General features: G+C 41.7%; 1 protein-coding gene across 11 annotated transcripts in view; it reads right to left on the reverse strand.

The window, feature by feature from the left end:
- Nucleotides 1-15,388, reverse strand: part of sh3gl3a (SH3-domain GRB2-like 3a) — a 124,880-nt gene that overhangs the window by 39,633 nt on the left and 69,859 nt on the right. Inside the window, exon 1 of one of the 11 annotated variants that reach the window (XM_069911185.1) lies at nt 13,510-13,629. The exons of 9 other annotated variants lie outside the window; for them this stretch is intronic. The gene's annotated coding sequence lies outside the window, so the exon portion shown is untranslated. Of the gene's footprint in view, nt 1-4,270; nt 4,361-13,509; nt 13,630-15,388 lie in introns of those variants that run through there. One more of the 11 variants, XM_069911184.1, reaches the window with a different exon arrangement.

Here is a 15,388-nt window from a genome sequence, read left to right on the forward strand (position 1 = left end):
TGGAGGGAACAGAGGGGTATGGATCATGGAGGTGGGGCAGATTTAGATGAATTTTGCCTTGCGTTTTTACGGTTATGTTCCTGTGCGGTTCTATGTATCTGAGCATTGCAAAATGTCGCCACTTTGGCCAGGTCACAAGATCAGTCACGATGATGGTTATTTTAATATAACAAGCCAATCAAATGCATTCACAGCAGCTTCCTGCCATTCCAGGAACCAGGGGACAAACGCTTACTCCATGCCGTCAGTAATGGACCCTACATAATCGGCCTCCAAAGCTGCAGTGAATGACGCAGCTCCGGTGACAACAAAGCAGCCACTGAGCTCTCCCTGGACGTCCCGGCTCCCACCACCACAGCCGCTCCTTTTAACCTCCCCAAAATTAATACCAGTAACAACCTTACACCGTGCGCGCCTCATAGCTCCTTTCTTCCGTGCTGACATCATTGCTACCTTTGGTAGATTTGTTCATCAGCAATGAGCCTTTCAATCGTGCAAAATATAAAGCATGACAGAATTTATCGATTGCACAACATAAGGGCAGGAGAAACTTAGCAGGACAGGTATCATCCATTGGAAGTAAAAGACACTCAACGTTTCAGGACTGACCCCTTCCTTCATCAGAACCACATCTCCTGGGTGCAGTAGAAGCTGAAAGAATCTTGATCCAAAGCTGTCTGAATAAAAGATGGGAGTAGCATAGGCCATCAGTTAAGAGGCAAAAGGTGGATGCAGCTTGGAGAGATAGAGGATGGGAAGTGATGGGATGGGGGGGTGGGGGTGGGGAAGAGCAGAGGGCAAAGAAGGATGACTCTAAACTGCTGGGTTTCTCCAGCACGTTAGTTGCACTGTGCAGTAAACTGGGATTGGCTGGGAGAGTGCTGCATTGATGACTGACCCCACCTCCTGGCTCCTCCACCTTTAACCCATACATAACCCTAGTTTCTCGCCTAAATCCAGAACCCCGCTGAAACTTACTTGTGAACCCCACCCGTTGTTGAAAGCTAATAAAAGCGTTTGTTCTCCCTCCAGTCAAATGGGAGCTTTTAACTACGCTGCACACTGCTTTAAATTTTAAATTTAAATTTCGCCAGACAGCATGGTAAGGGACCACTTCTGCCCACCGTGCCGCCCAACTTATAGCCCATTAACCTACACCCCCGGTACGTTTTTGAATGGTGGGAGGAGCCCCTGGAGAAAACCAACGCAGACGCAGGGAGAATGTACAAACTCCTTACAGACAGTGTGGGAGCGCGGTCCCGATTACTGGCGCTGTAAGGGCATTGCACTAACTGTTAATGCCAACAGTGTCTTCTTCTTGACCCTTCTATCTGCAGATTTTCTTGATTATCACCAGAATCTACAAGACAGCATTTTTGACAGTTTAGCGTCATATCGCTACATCAGCTTAGAGAGGCATGAAACCCCACCCTCCTCATGTCAAAGTGAGAGCACTTAGCACATGAGACACGAGACAAGCTGATACAACCTGTTTGTACGATGGATCTGACAAGACAAATCTCTGATGCATACAAACATGTCAATGCAGTAATGTACAATAGACATCAATTGTTCATGGAATAGATACAACTGGCCAAATATGAATCAATAATTTATTAAATCAGTGTTTGATCATTTTTTCATGCAGCCACAGAACTCTACAATGTTTTGTATGATACTGAATTGTAACAGAATAGCCCAATCACATCTCCTGGGTGCAGTGCAAGCTGAAAGAATCTTGATCCAAAGCTTACATTCAAATGTTATAAAAATTCAAGACATCTCACTGTGACATTGGCAAGCTTTTTGTGACTAGGGATATTTATTTTAATTACATTTTTTTAATTTAAAGTATCAGCATGGATAACAGGGCTTTCCGGTCCATAAGCTCGTGCCATCCAAACTCCCCAATTGACCGCCAAACCCTGCACATTTTTTGGAGGGTGGGAGGAAACCAGAGCACCGGGAGGAAACGTACACAGGTGCGGGGAGAACGTACAGCAACGAATTCAAACCCAGATCGCTGGTGCTGTTATAGGCATGCGCTAACCTCTACATTAACCACGCCGCCTAAATGTGGTAACGTGCTTGAATGGCATGAACATTTAATCTCAGCTGAAACATTTGGGGATTTCATGATTTTGACTTTTTAAGTGCAGTTTACGTTCCAATCCCCTGTCTCTTCCCGGCAGCCAGGTGATTTTCTTTTTACCCTTTCAACTATTTACCCAATTAATTTTTGAAAGGTACTATTGAATCTGCTGCTAACATCTTTTTAAGACAATGTCATGCAAATACATGTAGGAATAAGTTTCCTTGGATTGCATAGATTTAATTCGTCGTCACCTTTATTTATTGTTCATACCATCTTCGCACGGTAAAGATAAGATAGCGTTTCTCCAGGGTGACAGAGAATATTTATATAAATATAAGAGAGAAGTCAAACATATTAAAACATATAAAGTAAAAGTCCACAGTTCACTCTTCACATCTCTTCTGGGAATTCAGGAGTCTGATGGCTTTGGGGAAAACACTGTTGCCCATTCTGAACGTTAGGGCCTGAGTGCTGCAAGTACTCCTACCAGATGGCAGAAGGGAGAACTATTTGCATGAGGAGTGTGTGGAGTCCTTCACAATGTTTATTGTCTTTCGCCTGCATCAAGTGTTGTAGATGTTCTTCATGGTAGACAGAGAGTCCCCAGTGATCTTTTCCACTGACTTCACTATCCTCCACATAGGTACGGCTTCCAAACCGGAAGGTGATGGAGTCGCACAGGATGCTCTTAGTACATCTTCTGTGGGATGGAGGGTGGGAGATGAACTTTACTCAGCCTTTGCAGCAAGTAGAGGGGCTGGTAGGATTTCTTGGCTATGGGACCAGGTGAAATTCTCCGCCACGTGCACCCCAACGAACTTGATACTCTTGACAACCTCAACGGTGGAGCCATCAATGGTCAGCGGAGTGTGGTCCCCCTGGACCCTCCTGAAGTCAACAACTATCTCTTTTGGTTTTTTTAAAAAACGTTCAGATACAGGTTGTTGGTTCTGCGCCCATCCATTAGCGACTGCACCTCACCTCATCTCTGTACACTGACTCGTCATTCTTACTGATCAGGCTCACCATGGTCGTGTCGTCAGCGAACTTGATGATGTGGTTTGAGCTTTGTTTAGCTGCACAATCGTGGATCACCAGAGTGAACAGTAGTAGACTAAGCACGCAGCTCTGGGGGTTCCCGTGCTCGGTGAGATTGTCTTGGTGGTGCTGTCACCAATCTGGACTGCCTGAGGTCACCCCGACAGGAAGTTGAGAATCCAATTGCAGAGGGAGGAATTTAGACCCAGCAGGATTAATTTTCTTAAACAGCATTCGAACACACGAGTCCTTGTTTTCCAGGTCAGTGGAATCGTCCACAGAGTGGATGGATCTGTATGCGAACTGCAGGGGGCAGCAGGAGCTTGATGTGTCCCATGAAGAGCCTCTCGAAGCTCTTCATGATGATTGGCATGAGTGAGACAGGGCAGTAGTGATTGAGGCAAGTCACAGACGACATCTTCGGCACATGGACAACGGTGGCATCTTTGAAGCAAGTTGGGGTCACGGTGCTTCTCAGGGAGATGTTAAAGGTGTCAGTGAAAACATCTGCTCGCTGAGCCACAAACCCCTGAGCACTCTGCCGGGAATGTTATCCGGTCCAGCAGCTTTCCATGGGTTGACCTTGCCTAACTTACTCTTCATGCCAGCCACTGCAAGACACAGCCCCTGGTCATTTGGAGGAGAAAGGTTTAAAAGTGACTCAAGGTGCATCATTGCATCATGACGGTATTGGCTGTGTGGAAGGAGCTACCAGGGGAAATGGTAGAGGTTGGAATAATTACACTGTTCACAAGTCACTTTGACGGGTACATGGATGGGGAAGGTTAAGAGGGAGCTAGGCTAATGGGTCCAAACTAGACAGACAATTTGGTCACCACAGACCAGTTGAGCCAAAGGACTATTTTCCATCCTGCAAAACACAATGACTCCAATACTTCTGGTAATCACCTTAAAAATGTACCCTTCAGTTTTTGACTCTTTCATTAATGGAAACTGTTGCTCTTTAGTTGCTCAGAAGTTCCCCATTCCTTTCTTAATCGATCAAACAAAGCAAATTATCTCACTCTTCTCGCTGTAAAATTTCCTAAGCCACACTGCTCTCATTTCATTGGTCTGACTGAATCTTCCTGAAATCTCAACTCAATGCGTTATATACTTCAGAATTTTGCAACCAACCTTTTTGAAATTGGAGCAGAACGCAGCAGCAGATCGGTCCAATCCACCATTTCAGGAGGCGGGAGGAAAATCTCACCGCTCGCAGTGGACTGAAGACTCTCGAAAACCTCTGCAGGTGGACCATGGAGAGCATTCTGGCTGGTTCCATCACTGTCTGGCTCAGGACAAGAAAAAAAAAATTCCAGAGGGTCGTTAACTCGACCTGCGACCAGACTTCTCCACAACTGCGTACTCACTTCTCTGCAACCAAGATGCTCTCAAGGTCTAAAAACGCAGCATGCATCAGTTCAATCTTCAAGAGGTTTGGAGCTAACAACTTTATTCAATTATTAAGTTGTTAGCTGACCCGTGAGAGCACATTGGAAGGAACAAGGAGTGAACAACCAATGAGAAAGGTTGGAGTTGAGTTGAACTTGAAACCCTCATCCAAGCACCTATTTTTGTGTTTGGTACACAGAAGTACTGCATAAACCCAGCCGGTCCCACAGCGTCCATCAGAGACAAAGATATATCGCCAAAGTTTCGGATTTGAACTTCATCACACCTTGACAAAGGGCTCAGGCCTGAAACATCAGTTATATACCTTAGCCTCCTAAGGAAACTGCGTGACCTGCCGACTTTCTCCAGCTCTTTTATTTATTAACTACAGTCACAGTGTTTGCAGACTCTCTCATTTCAACACAGTTTTGATTGCTAAAAGTCTGCCCTGCATCTTTTTTGAAAGGCAGACATTAGAACTAACTTGAAAACACATTTTTTCAAAAAAAAAGCAAAAAACAACCAGTGATTGGCATTAAGAACTAAATATTTTGATGTTGCAGCATCCAAGTGAATAAAAGTTTTATATTCCTGGCCACAGGATGTTTTGTAAAAAGCAATTGCAAGTCCAAAAGAGCTGATTTCCCCCTGCTGGTAATTTTCCCAAATAACAGGGCACCTTTGATAATCAAATTCTTGCCACTATCCCTTTGTATCCGGTTGCAACAAGACCAAGTGGTCTAGGTCAGCCCTTCTCAATGGGAGCCATATAAGCCATATGTCCCCACAACCCCCCCCCCCACCCCCGCCACCAGGGCCACAGTACATTGGTGGGGAGTGTAGGGGGGGGGGGGAAACTGTGGACTGAAATCATTTTAAAAAAATTATGTAGTTGGAAGGAGAGAAGTACGGAAGAAACCAACTGAATTGACTGCTTCATAATCTTTGGGCAGAGTCCCAAGTTGAGAATAGCTGGTCGAGGCAACCACTATTCCATATGCTTTCTTGCTCTGATTGGGGTTTGCTGAGTTGCTCATTTGAAATGCATCCTTTTTTTTGCCAATTTGGAGAGGGAGCACGAAGGTGACTTCTGTGCTGTAGTACTTCATGGTTATCAAACCCATCTCACCACTTGTATAAAGAAAGTTACCAACTATCAAATGAAGGCTTCCCTCTAAGCTGGTGAATTCTGACTATCATGAAGACTAATATGCCTATTTGTCACTTAGACCAGTTGTTTTCATTCACATACCACCTTAAGCAATCCCTATGCCATCTGTGCTCTGTGATTAGCAAGGGATTGCTTAAGGTGGTATGTGGGTGGGAAGGGAAGGTTGACCAATTGAGAAGATAACATAATTTAAGAGATCAATATTTTTGATTTAAAAAGGTTTGGAGCCCATATTTGGATTATTCTAATTTGAAAATCTGAAACTGGTTGTGAGAGCAGCTGGATCTCCTCACTGTATAGTGAAGTTATTCTCCTTATTTCTTCTCTTAATTTTTACTTTATTGCGGAGTCGGGGGGTAGAATTAGGTTAAGCGGAAGGGTAGATGGGGATTGGGGTGGGTTAGGTTTATTTTTAGGATTCTTTGTAGTTCTTGTAGATTTTTATTCTATGTAACCATGAAAATTTGTTTTTGATAATTTGTTAATATTTTAATTTTGTAATTGTGGACATTACTTTGTTTTCTAATATATTATTTTTTAAAAGGGAAGGAAAGGTTGAGAATCACTGCTCCAGACCCAATTGTTACTGAAATATTGTGCTTGAGAAAAATTGTCCTTGGCCCCTTTCCTTTGGAGTTCTGAAACTGTGCACATAACGAATCAATGAGATACGATTAAAACAGTGGTTTTCAAACTTTTTCTTTCCACTCAATCCCTTACTAATCACAGAGCGCCTATAGCATAGGAATTACTTAAGGTGGTTAGGTGAGTGGAAAGAAAAAGGTTGAAAGCCACTGACAGACATCCGACAGCAACTGCAGACAATGTTTTCCTAGAGATCACACAAGCAGACAAAAATTCCTGGTGGACTAAGCCACGTGGTCTTGCTCTGAATTCAGTAAGATCATTGCTGACCATAATGTAATCTCAACTTCTGGTAATCTTTCACATCCAAAGACTACTGCTGACTTAAATATATTCAAAGGATTGGTTTCATTCACCCTTTGAGTTCCTAAAAACACACATCGAACTGGGAGACAACAAGGCTCCTCGGTTACTTCTTCCACTCCTGTACCTGACCACTACTGCTGAAGCCAGGTTGTCCTGTAGAGTTAAGCCACAAAAAGCTATTGGCTTTGACGGAGTCCCTGGTCAGGTGCTGATCACCTGGCAGGATTATTCACAGAAATCTTTAATCTCGCCCTGAAACAGGCTGTAGTTGTCACCTGTTTCAAGAAGCCACCATCACACCCAAAGAAAAACACACCAAGCTGAATGAATTACCGACTGGCAGTTCTGAGATCCACCACCATGAAAAGCTTTGAGAGGCTGGTCGTGGCTCAAATCAGCTCCAGCCTCCCAACTCACCCTGACCCACTTCAATTTGCCCACCATTCTCATGGCAAACACCAACTCCCTGGGCCTCAACTCAGCCCTGGATTTCCCATGTCAGACTGTTCATCAACAGCTCTGCCTTCAATACCATCGTCTCCAGCAAGCCCATCCCCAAACCTCAGGACTTTGGACTCAGCAAACTGATCCTAGACTTCCTGTCTAACTCACTGACGATGGGGTACCAACACCTCCACAATCACACTCAACTCTGCCTTCGCCTCCAATCAATGATCATCTACTTCATCTTAATGATGCTGAGAAGTTGAAATCCATTTGACAATGGTGTACTTAACAAAACACACTGCAGAGCAGAAAGGGGGGTGAGAAATGATGAGAGCTTTGAACAGTGTGATATGTAACAGATTTGAATTTACAACTCTGCAGCAAATAATGATGAAATTGAGAATACAATTTCAAAAGGCAAAGTCAATTCTTGGAATCATGTGATTTTCAACCGTTAAGGACACATGCACAAACTTATTTTCCCCAGCGTAGCGGTTAGTGCAACATTTTACCAGTGATTCAGGTGTGAATCTAGGGCTGCCATTAAGGAGTGTATAGGTTCTCCCCATGTCTGCTCCAGTTTTCCCGCACCCTTGAAAACATACAAGGCTGGAGATTAATTTAGGTGCAGTTAGGAGGCACAAAGGTTAAATGGCCAGAAACAGCTTCTACTGTGCTGTAAATATAATTTAAATATCCCAACAATTGACCTTTACATCAATGGGGTGGCACTGTTGGTGTAGCGGTTAGAGCAACTGCCTTTGCAGCGCCAGCGGTTGGGACAAGGGTTTGAATCCCACGCTGTCTGTAAGGAGCTTGTACTTTCTCCCCGTGTCTGCATGAGTTTGCCCCGGGAGGACTGGTTTCGTCCCACTGTTCGAAACTGTGGTGGAACACTAATATATGCATTGTACTAGTTAACCCGACCCTGACTGTAAATTAGGATCCCTAATAAAGGCAGTACCGTCCAATCCCCTCCCTCAGTACTGCCTTGAAATCAGGCCAACAGCATGCAAGAAACGCCTGTGAGTTTATAATGATTAAAGCCTATTAACCTCGACTTCTGGTCTGTCAAGTCTAATTGATAGCGTGACAGAAACGTACCAGGGTGTAGGTTAATTGGGTGTAAAATGGGCGGCACCGACTCGTGGGCCGAAATGGACTGTTACCATGCTGTTTCAAAAGAATGTAGGTACATAATCTACTCATCCATGCTTGAGAGTTTGCCTGTCACAGGCTAAAGGGCGAGGCCTGTTATTCCATACATTCTCCTGATTACAGTATTAACTTCATTCATTGGAAGTATAATCAGGCAAAATTTGACAACAGTAAGTGGTGAGGACCTGAAGAATAGACAACCCTTGTGGTGCAGATATATAGTTCCCTGCAATAAATGACTCAGGGAGATAAGGTGGTGAAGAAGATCTTTGACACTGTTATCTTCATTGTTTACAAAAGTAAAGCGAGATTCAATTTTTCAAATTAAAATGCAGTACCTTCCTGTGGTAAGAAATGAAATGAAAGAATCAACTACAGCTGCCTTGGGAATGGAATAAGATGCCAGGCTCATATTCAAGATTAATTAAATTTGAAAAGGGAATCAGTTTTTGTTTCCTTGATTTCATGCATGTTTATCACTTTTAATTTTACTTGGAACAAATCGAAAGTTTTTAAAAAAATTGGAATCATGTGAATGCTCTGGCAGGCAGAAGACACCTTGAAAATGATATCAAGGCATCTTGCACTACAAAATCTGTATTGATTAAAATTTGGACCACTCTTTTTATTGGTTGGGTTAAGGCATTACATACCAACCCTTCTGCCTGGGTGGTGACGAATGGACAGGTTTCGCCTGCATTTAATTTGTCTGGATCGACTTGACAGGGCTGCACATTGTCACCAGCCTTATTTGCATAGTTATAGAACCATTGGCTCAAGCGATAAGACAAGATATTAATATTAAGGGAATTAAAATAGGTGAACAAGAATTTAAAATTAATTTGTTTGGAGATGATGTGTTGATATATTTATTTTATCCCAGAAATTTTTAGAACCATTACAAAATTTGTTGAATCAAAATCAATCGATACCGAATGATTTCGGGTTATAAAGTTAACTGGGATAAAAGCGAGATATTATCGATATCAGATGAAGATTATTCAGATTGTAAACAGCTTACGAAGTTTAGATGCTCTAATAAAATTAAGTATTTAGGAGTTAATAGTAGATTGAGAATCAAAATCTGTAGAGTTTAAATTGTGTACCATTATTAAATAAGATTAAATTTGACGTAAATAGATGGAAAGACTTGCTTTTAACTTTGATTGGACGAGTAAATTGTATTAAAATGAATATATATCCTCGTATTCAATATCTTTTTCAGTCTATTCCGTGTGCTAAACCGAGGAATTTTTTTTAAGGAATTAAACAAAGTAATTTGTTTGTTTTTATGGAAAGGTAAGTTGTCGAGAGTTTTCCTGAAGAGGTTGACATGGAGGTATGATTTAGGTGGTCTTCAATTACCACATTTTCAGAATTATTACAAAGCAGCACAATTAAAATTTATCAATCAGTTTCTCCCTCTTGACATTGCCTTTGTATCACAGATCTTGTTTCTATTCGTAAAGCCCTTAGAAGCCTGTGGTTTTTTTTCCCATGTTAAAAATACTTGCTACCTACATAGGAGGCTCCAAATCTGATCTGCTGGCCACCCTCAATATTTTGTTTAAAAAAAGCCCAAAACATTGATGATGCTATAAATCTGAAATTAGATTTAAAAAAAATGCTTTGGCAGGATTGGGCATGCCTTCATTTTCTGGCACTTAGGAACGTAATCCTAGCTAACCTGTACATGAAAAACAATACGGTAAAAGTTTGACAATCTGGCTGCCAGACATCCGGACCACTCAAGAATCCAGACTTCTCAAAAACTCTTGACTTTTGTATGTGTGCGCCACAGATGCAGAGCGGAAATGAGCCACAATGTGGAAGTCATGGAAATGTATTTATTTGATTTTTTTGTATTTTATATGATTTTTTTTTCTCCAATAAACTATCAAAATTTATTCTCCTTAAATTTTAAAAGTAATGCCCGAGAATCCGAGCCGACCCAACCCCCGAGCAGTCCGAATTTTAGGGTTTTCACTGTAAAGGCTTTATCTAATTATTCAATTGCCTAAACACTGTGGGATATACATTGATATCATTCACCGCTCGGCTCAGAGGGTTTTATTACAGATGTTCCACTTACCGAATAAGATACTTTCAACAGATCATGAGAACTTTCATTTCTCCCTTTTTCTTTTTAATTTTTCGAGTGAATGAGATAGAATGTTCAATGTTGAATAAAAACTGGAGAATCCAATGACTTTTCAATGATCATCTCAGATGAAAGTAACAGACACATTCTGAATTTCAAGTCAATCCATCCTCCATGATATTGTAGCACTGTATTAAGCTTATGCTGATCAATTATACACTTCAATAAAGGAAACATACAAAACAATAATGCTTATTTTTAAACCCATTTCTCCCAAGGACAATAGTAAATCACAAAAATCTGCAGACTCCATGATTGAAGTAAAAACACAACGCTGGAGAAACTCAACAGGTCAAACAATGTACTCGATGAAGGGCTCAAGCCCCAAACGTTGGTGATGTATCTTTATCTTTGATATATAAAGTATAGTGTTTGACCTGCTGGGTTTCTCCCGCGTTGTGTTTCTCCACAGGACAATATTGCTTTCTTGGAATTGCCCAACTCTCATTGGTGCAATTAGACCAGCCATTCTCAACCTGTTTTTGGCTGTGGCTCCCTTAGGACTCTACCTACATTTTATGGGTCTCCTTTTCCGCAAAGCAGTCACGTTTTGTTGGTTTCTTCCTTACTTCTCTCCTAGCCACTACACAAAACATATTTTATTATTTCAGTCCGTGTTTCCCCACCCCCCCCCCCCCCCACTTAAATATGCTGTAGCCTCTGTGACCTCCATTGAGAATGATTGAATATTACCACATTACTCTCTCAGGGTGGGGGCATCGCAAATACTGGCAAAAATACAGAAATACTGGAGGAACTCAGCCGGTCTTCTCAGCGTGCAAAAGAAGCAAAGATATACTGCCAACTTTTCGGGCCCGCAAAGATATACTGCCAACTTTTCGGGCCTGCAAAGATATACTGCCAACTTTTCGGGCCTGAGCCCTTCCTCATGGACGCTGTGTGAGCTGCTGAGTTTCTCCAGCACAAATGACAGAACTGCGTGGCCTCCTGAGCTTATTTGTAAATAAGTATTTTTTTAATTTTAGAAACACAGCATGATAACAGGCCCTTCGGGCCCATGAGCTTGCACTGTCCAAGTAAACCCATGTGACCAATGAACCTACTAACACCATGCAGGAGGAAGCCAGGACACCAAGAGAAAACTCATGCAGATAGGAAGAAAATGTACAGACAGCACTGGATTCAAACTTGGGTCAAACTGGGGATGTCACAACATTGTGCTAACCACTACACGAACCGTGCAGCACCTCATCAATTGGAAAATATAATTTTTAAATCAGACAAAGCTACTTCAACAAACAGTCAAGTCTAATATCCTTTAGTTTTATTTTTCAGTTCAGAAATCGATGCAATTGTACCAACAGAATTTATGACAAACAAAAGAGACTGTGAGTTGCCTTTACAATTCGATGTCCTGATTCGTAAAAAGGATAAGGGTGCAGTTAAACATCATGTTGATTTGATTATGGTCCAATTTCACTCAGCTCATTTTCACTGAAGGGGTGAAATGGCAAGATGGACTTGGAGCTCTGAACAATTAGAACATCAAGTTAAGCACTGCTGAATTTGCATGGAGCTGCCATTAGATATAGTAAAAGTCCTCAAATCAGGACTGTTCGGGGATTGGGTCAGTCCAGATGTTCGGGCAGTACTTTTAAAATTCAAATTTAAGGAAAATAAATAAGTATACGTTTTTTTTTCACATAAAATACGAAGTACTAAATGACAATTGTTTTTCTTACATTTCCACGACTTCTGCGTGGTCGCCTGTCGCCGCTGGCCATCAGTGGCACTTACGCACGCAAGTGCCAAGCTTTCGGATTCTCAGGTGGGCCTTATTTCTGGCACCCGGATTTTTAGACTTTGTACAATTTTCCTTTGCAGGGGCTCGCAATTTCCAGAGATTATTTCTGGAAATACAGTTGCTTACTGTAAGGTAAAACATCATGAGATGGGAATGTGTAAGGAGTTACCCTGTACAGGGCTGTAACAAGAAGGGGAGGTGTCCTTGTACTCCTGTTAGGTAAAACATCATGAGATGGGAATGTGCAGGGCTGTAACAAGATGTGAATGCATCCTTGTACTTACAAGATAAGAGAGACATTGATGGATTGAGAGGCAGGAAGCTAGCAGGGAAAGGATAGCAACAGTTTTAGTCATTGGACAAGTAATGATATGATGATGTTCTAAGCACATATCCAAGGGTATAAAAAATCACCATTTTGCTGATAACGGCAGAATGCATTCTCCGACTAACATGGTTAGTCGCAAGTGTTACAATCCGGTAATAAAGAACAAAGAACCCTGATTTCGACTCAGCCTGGTGTTTGTCTCACTCATTCATGAACAAAGCAGACCTAACATTACTGAGTGCCGACAATTTCCACAAGTAAGCCATTACAAGTCATGGATTGAAAAACTGAGGGTCGTGCCAAAGTTGGCCAGTGTTAGGTTGCAGGAGCAAAGCAAAGTCTAGACCAAACGCAGATCATTCAACTGTGATGTGGCACAGATCCAGGATATCAGGATGGGAACATCAGAGATTGATGGACAGAAGTTGCGCTCATGAGAAGACATTGAATTTCAGACTTCATTGCTGTTGTAATTGGATTTGGGAATAAATGATCTGAGCGCAATTCTGCTGGAAGGGTTTCACAACTGTCTTCTTACAGAATGGAGACTATGCCATTGGATATCATTATGCACTGAAACCACCACCCCCCCCACCCCCATTGTTCCTTGAATTACGTGACAATTTTAAAGAGGAACATGGTTCATCTTTCACTAATAAGATGAATTTAAACCTGCCAGCTATTAAATTTGCATTGGACAATCTCAGCAGTATTACTCCCCCTTTGATTATATGCAATAGAGAAGGAAACAGGTATATTAAAAGCACTCGAATGGGATACTTAAATTATATAATTGGATATTGATCATTTTCACTTCGCAAAAGGCATCAAAAGCTTACAACTTGTGGCACAACTGAACTTTTGTACTTAATAACGCAGAAACATAAAATTAACCTAACGAGGTAAAGGTTTCAGTATTGTCCTGTCATACTATATTTACAATGAAACAATACATCAAATTCATTAACTTTTGTCTCCCGTAAGGAAGACACAGATTCACCTCTTTGTCCAGCGCCCCTCACAGGAAAGAGACCCCAGCGAGGATCGAACTCACAACCTCTGGTTTACAAAACAAGTTGAACCCTATCTATCAGTGAAACACAGAAGTTTGCAGACACCATTGTTGAGGTGAAAATACAATGTTGGAGAAACTAAGCTGGTCAAGCCTCAAGGTAACCTTGATGAAGGGCTCAAGGCCGGAACATTGATTACGCATCTCTATCTTTGCTACATGGAGTACATTGTTTGACCAGCTGAATTCTTCCAGTGTTGAGTTTTTATTTAATTCTATCTATTCTGAATTCTTCATAATTTCTGCTCTTCCCCCCCGCCCCCATTTCCTTTTAAAGATTCTGTCAATGAATCATTCTTTGCTTCTTTCACAAAATGACACAGCAAAATACACTGTGTTTCTATCCAGATATTTGGCCTTCCTTGATAAGGTATCTGAATCTGCAACGACCTTCCTCACATTCGGAACACAAGATAAGATGCAGAGGAGAATACATGTTAGCAATTAAATATCTTCTAGGAATATTCAACAATTTGAAACTGTAGACATCCAAATGTTTCTCTTTTTAATTTTCCAATATTGCACCATTTACATATTAAATAAACAGATTTTACCATTTTATTTCACATTTTGTAGGGATGTGGAATGCAGCAACATTTACAATATTTTATTTCAATAACCATCCAAGCATCCCTAGTACTATTCTTGTAGAACATTGAACGCTACAGCACAGTACAGGCCCTTCAGCCCTCGATGTTGTGCCGACCGATATATTCCTACCAAAAAATACCTAGTAAAGCAATCTCTTTTTAGATCTCAAGACAGCATGTGCCACACAATCAGTGGCAGATTCCACGAGAAGCTTTTAAAACGATGGCGTGGTGTTTCCAAACCAAGGAGTGCTGTGACAACATTTTGTGTCAAAATCAGCATGTAAAAGGCTCGCGCTGATATTTTGCTTGGAATGACCGCAGTGTTGTTGCAGCTTCTGACTGCAAGGTGTCTCCAGATCTCTAAACTCCTTCAGCCTTTTGGATGCACATGAAAAAAAAATCATTTTTAATGACTGAAGGCAATGCTGGGGGCGACTTATTAATTGGCTCTGAACATAGAGTGAAGTACAGAACTACCTCTGGGCAACAGTGCAAATTAGGTGATAACAAATAGACTTCAATGGAAAAGAAAATTAGACAGTGTAATAACGGCTGTCAATTTACACTGCTGTGCAATATAAATTGATAACTCAGCATGTATATAAAACATTAAAGAGATTTTAAAAACAAACTTTTTGTTGGTTGGCTTCCTGCAGACAGATTTCCATCTATTCAACAGTTAATAACAGCAACTTAGGACTGAGTACCTTACACAGTCTGAGGGCAGTTTCACTTTGTAGTGCACAATATGAGTTCTGTTTCTGCTTTTCGTTGTTTTCTTTTTCATTTCAAATATTGATCGACTTTATGGAACCATCTCACAAAGTCAAACTTGCATTGAAATTCTCTGTGTGAAACACAATAATGTGCAGATGCTGTGATTGTAGTAAGAACACTGGGTATGTCATGTCTGAATGAAAGGAATGGCAGGGGAGGAATACACACCGACAGACAGGTGATAAACTGGATTTGGAGAAGAAGTCAGGAGGAGGGAACGGTTGACTCCCTGAATGCAGAGCTAGGGTAATGGAGACAGAGGGAATAGAGGAGGGAGGGAGAGGGGATGGGGGGTGGAGGGAGGGAGGGAGAGAGAGAGAGAGAGAGAGAGAGAGAGAGAGAGAGAGAGAGAGAGAGAGAGAGAGAGAGAGAGAGAGAGAGAGAGAGAGAGAGAGAAGGCCATTTCAGGTGAGCTCTCCATCTTGAGGTTGGTGACA

This window comes from Narcine bancroftii, chromosome 14, assembly GCF_036971445.1.
Source record: "Narcine bancroftii isolate sNarBan1 chromosome 14, sNarBan1.hap1, whole genome shotgun sequence".
NCBI classification, from domain to species: domain Eukaryota; kingdom Metazoa; phylum Chordata; class Chondrichthyes; order Torpediniformes; family Narcinidae; genus Narcine; species Narcine bancroftii.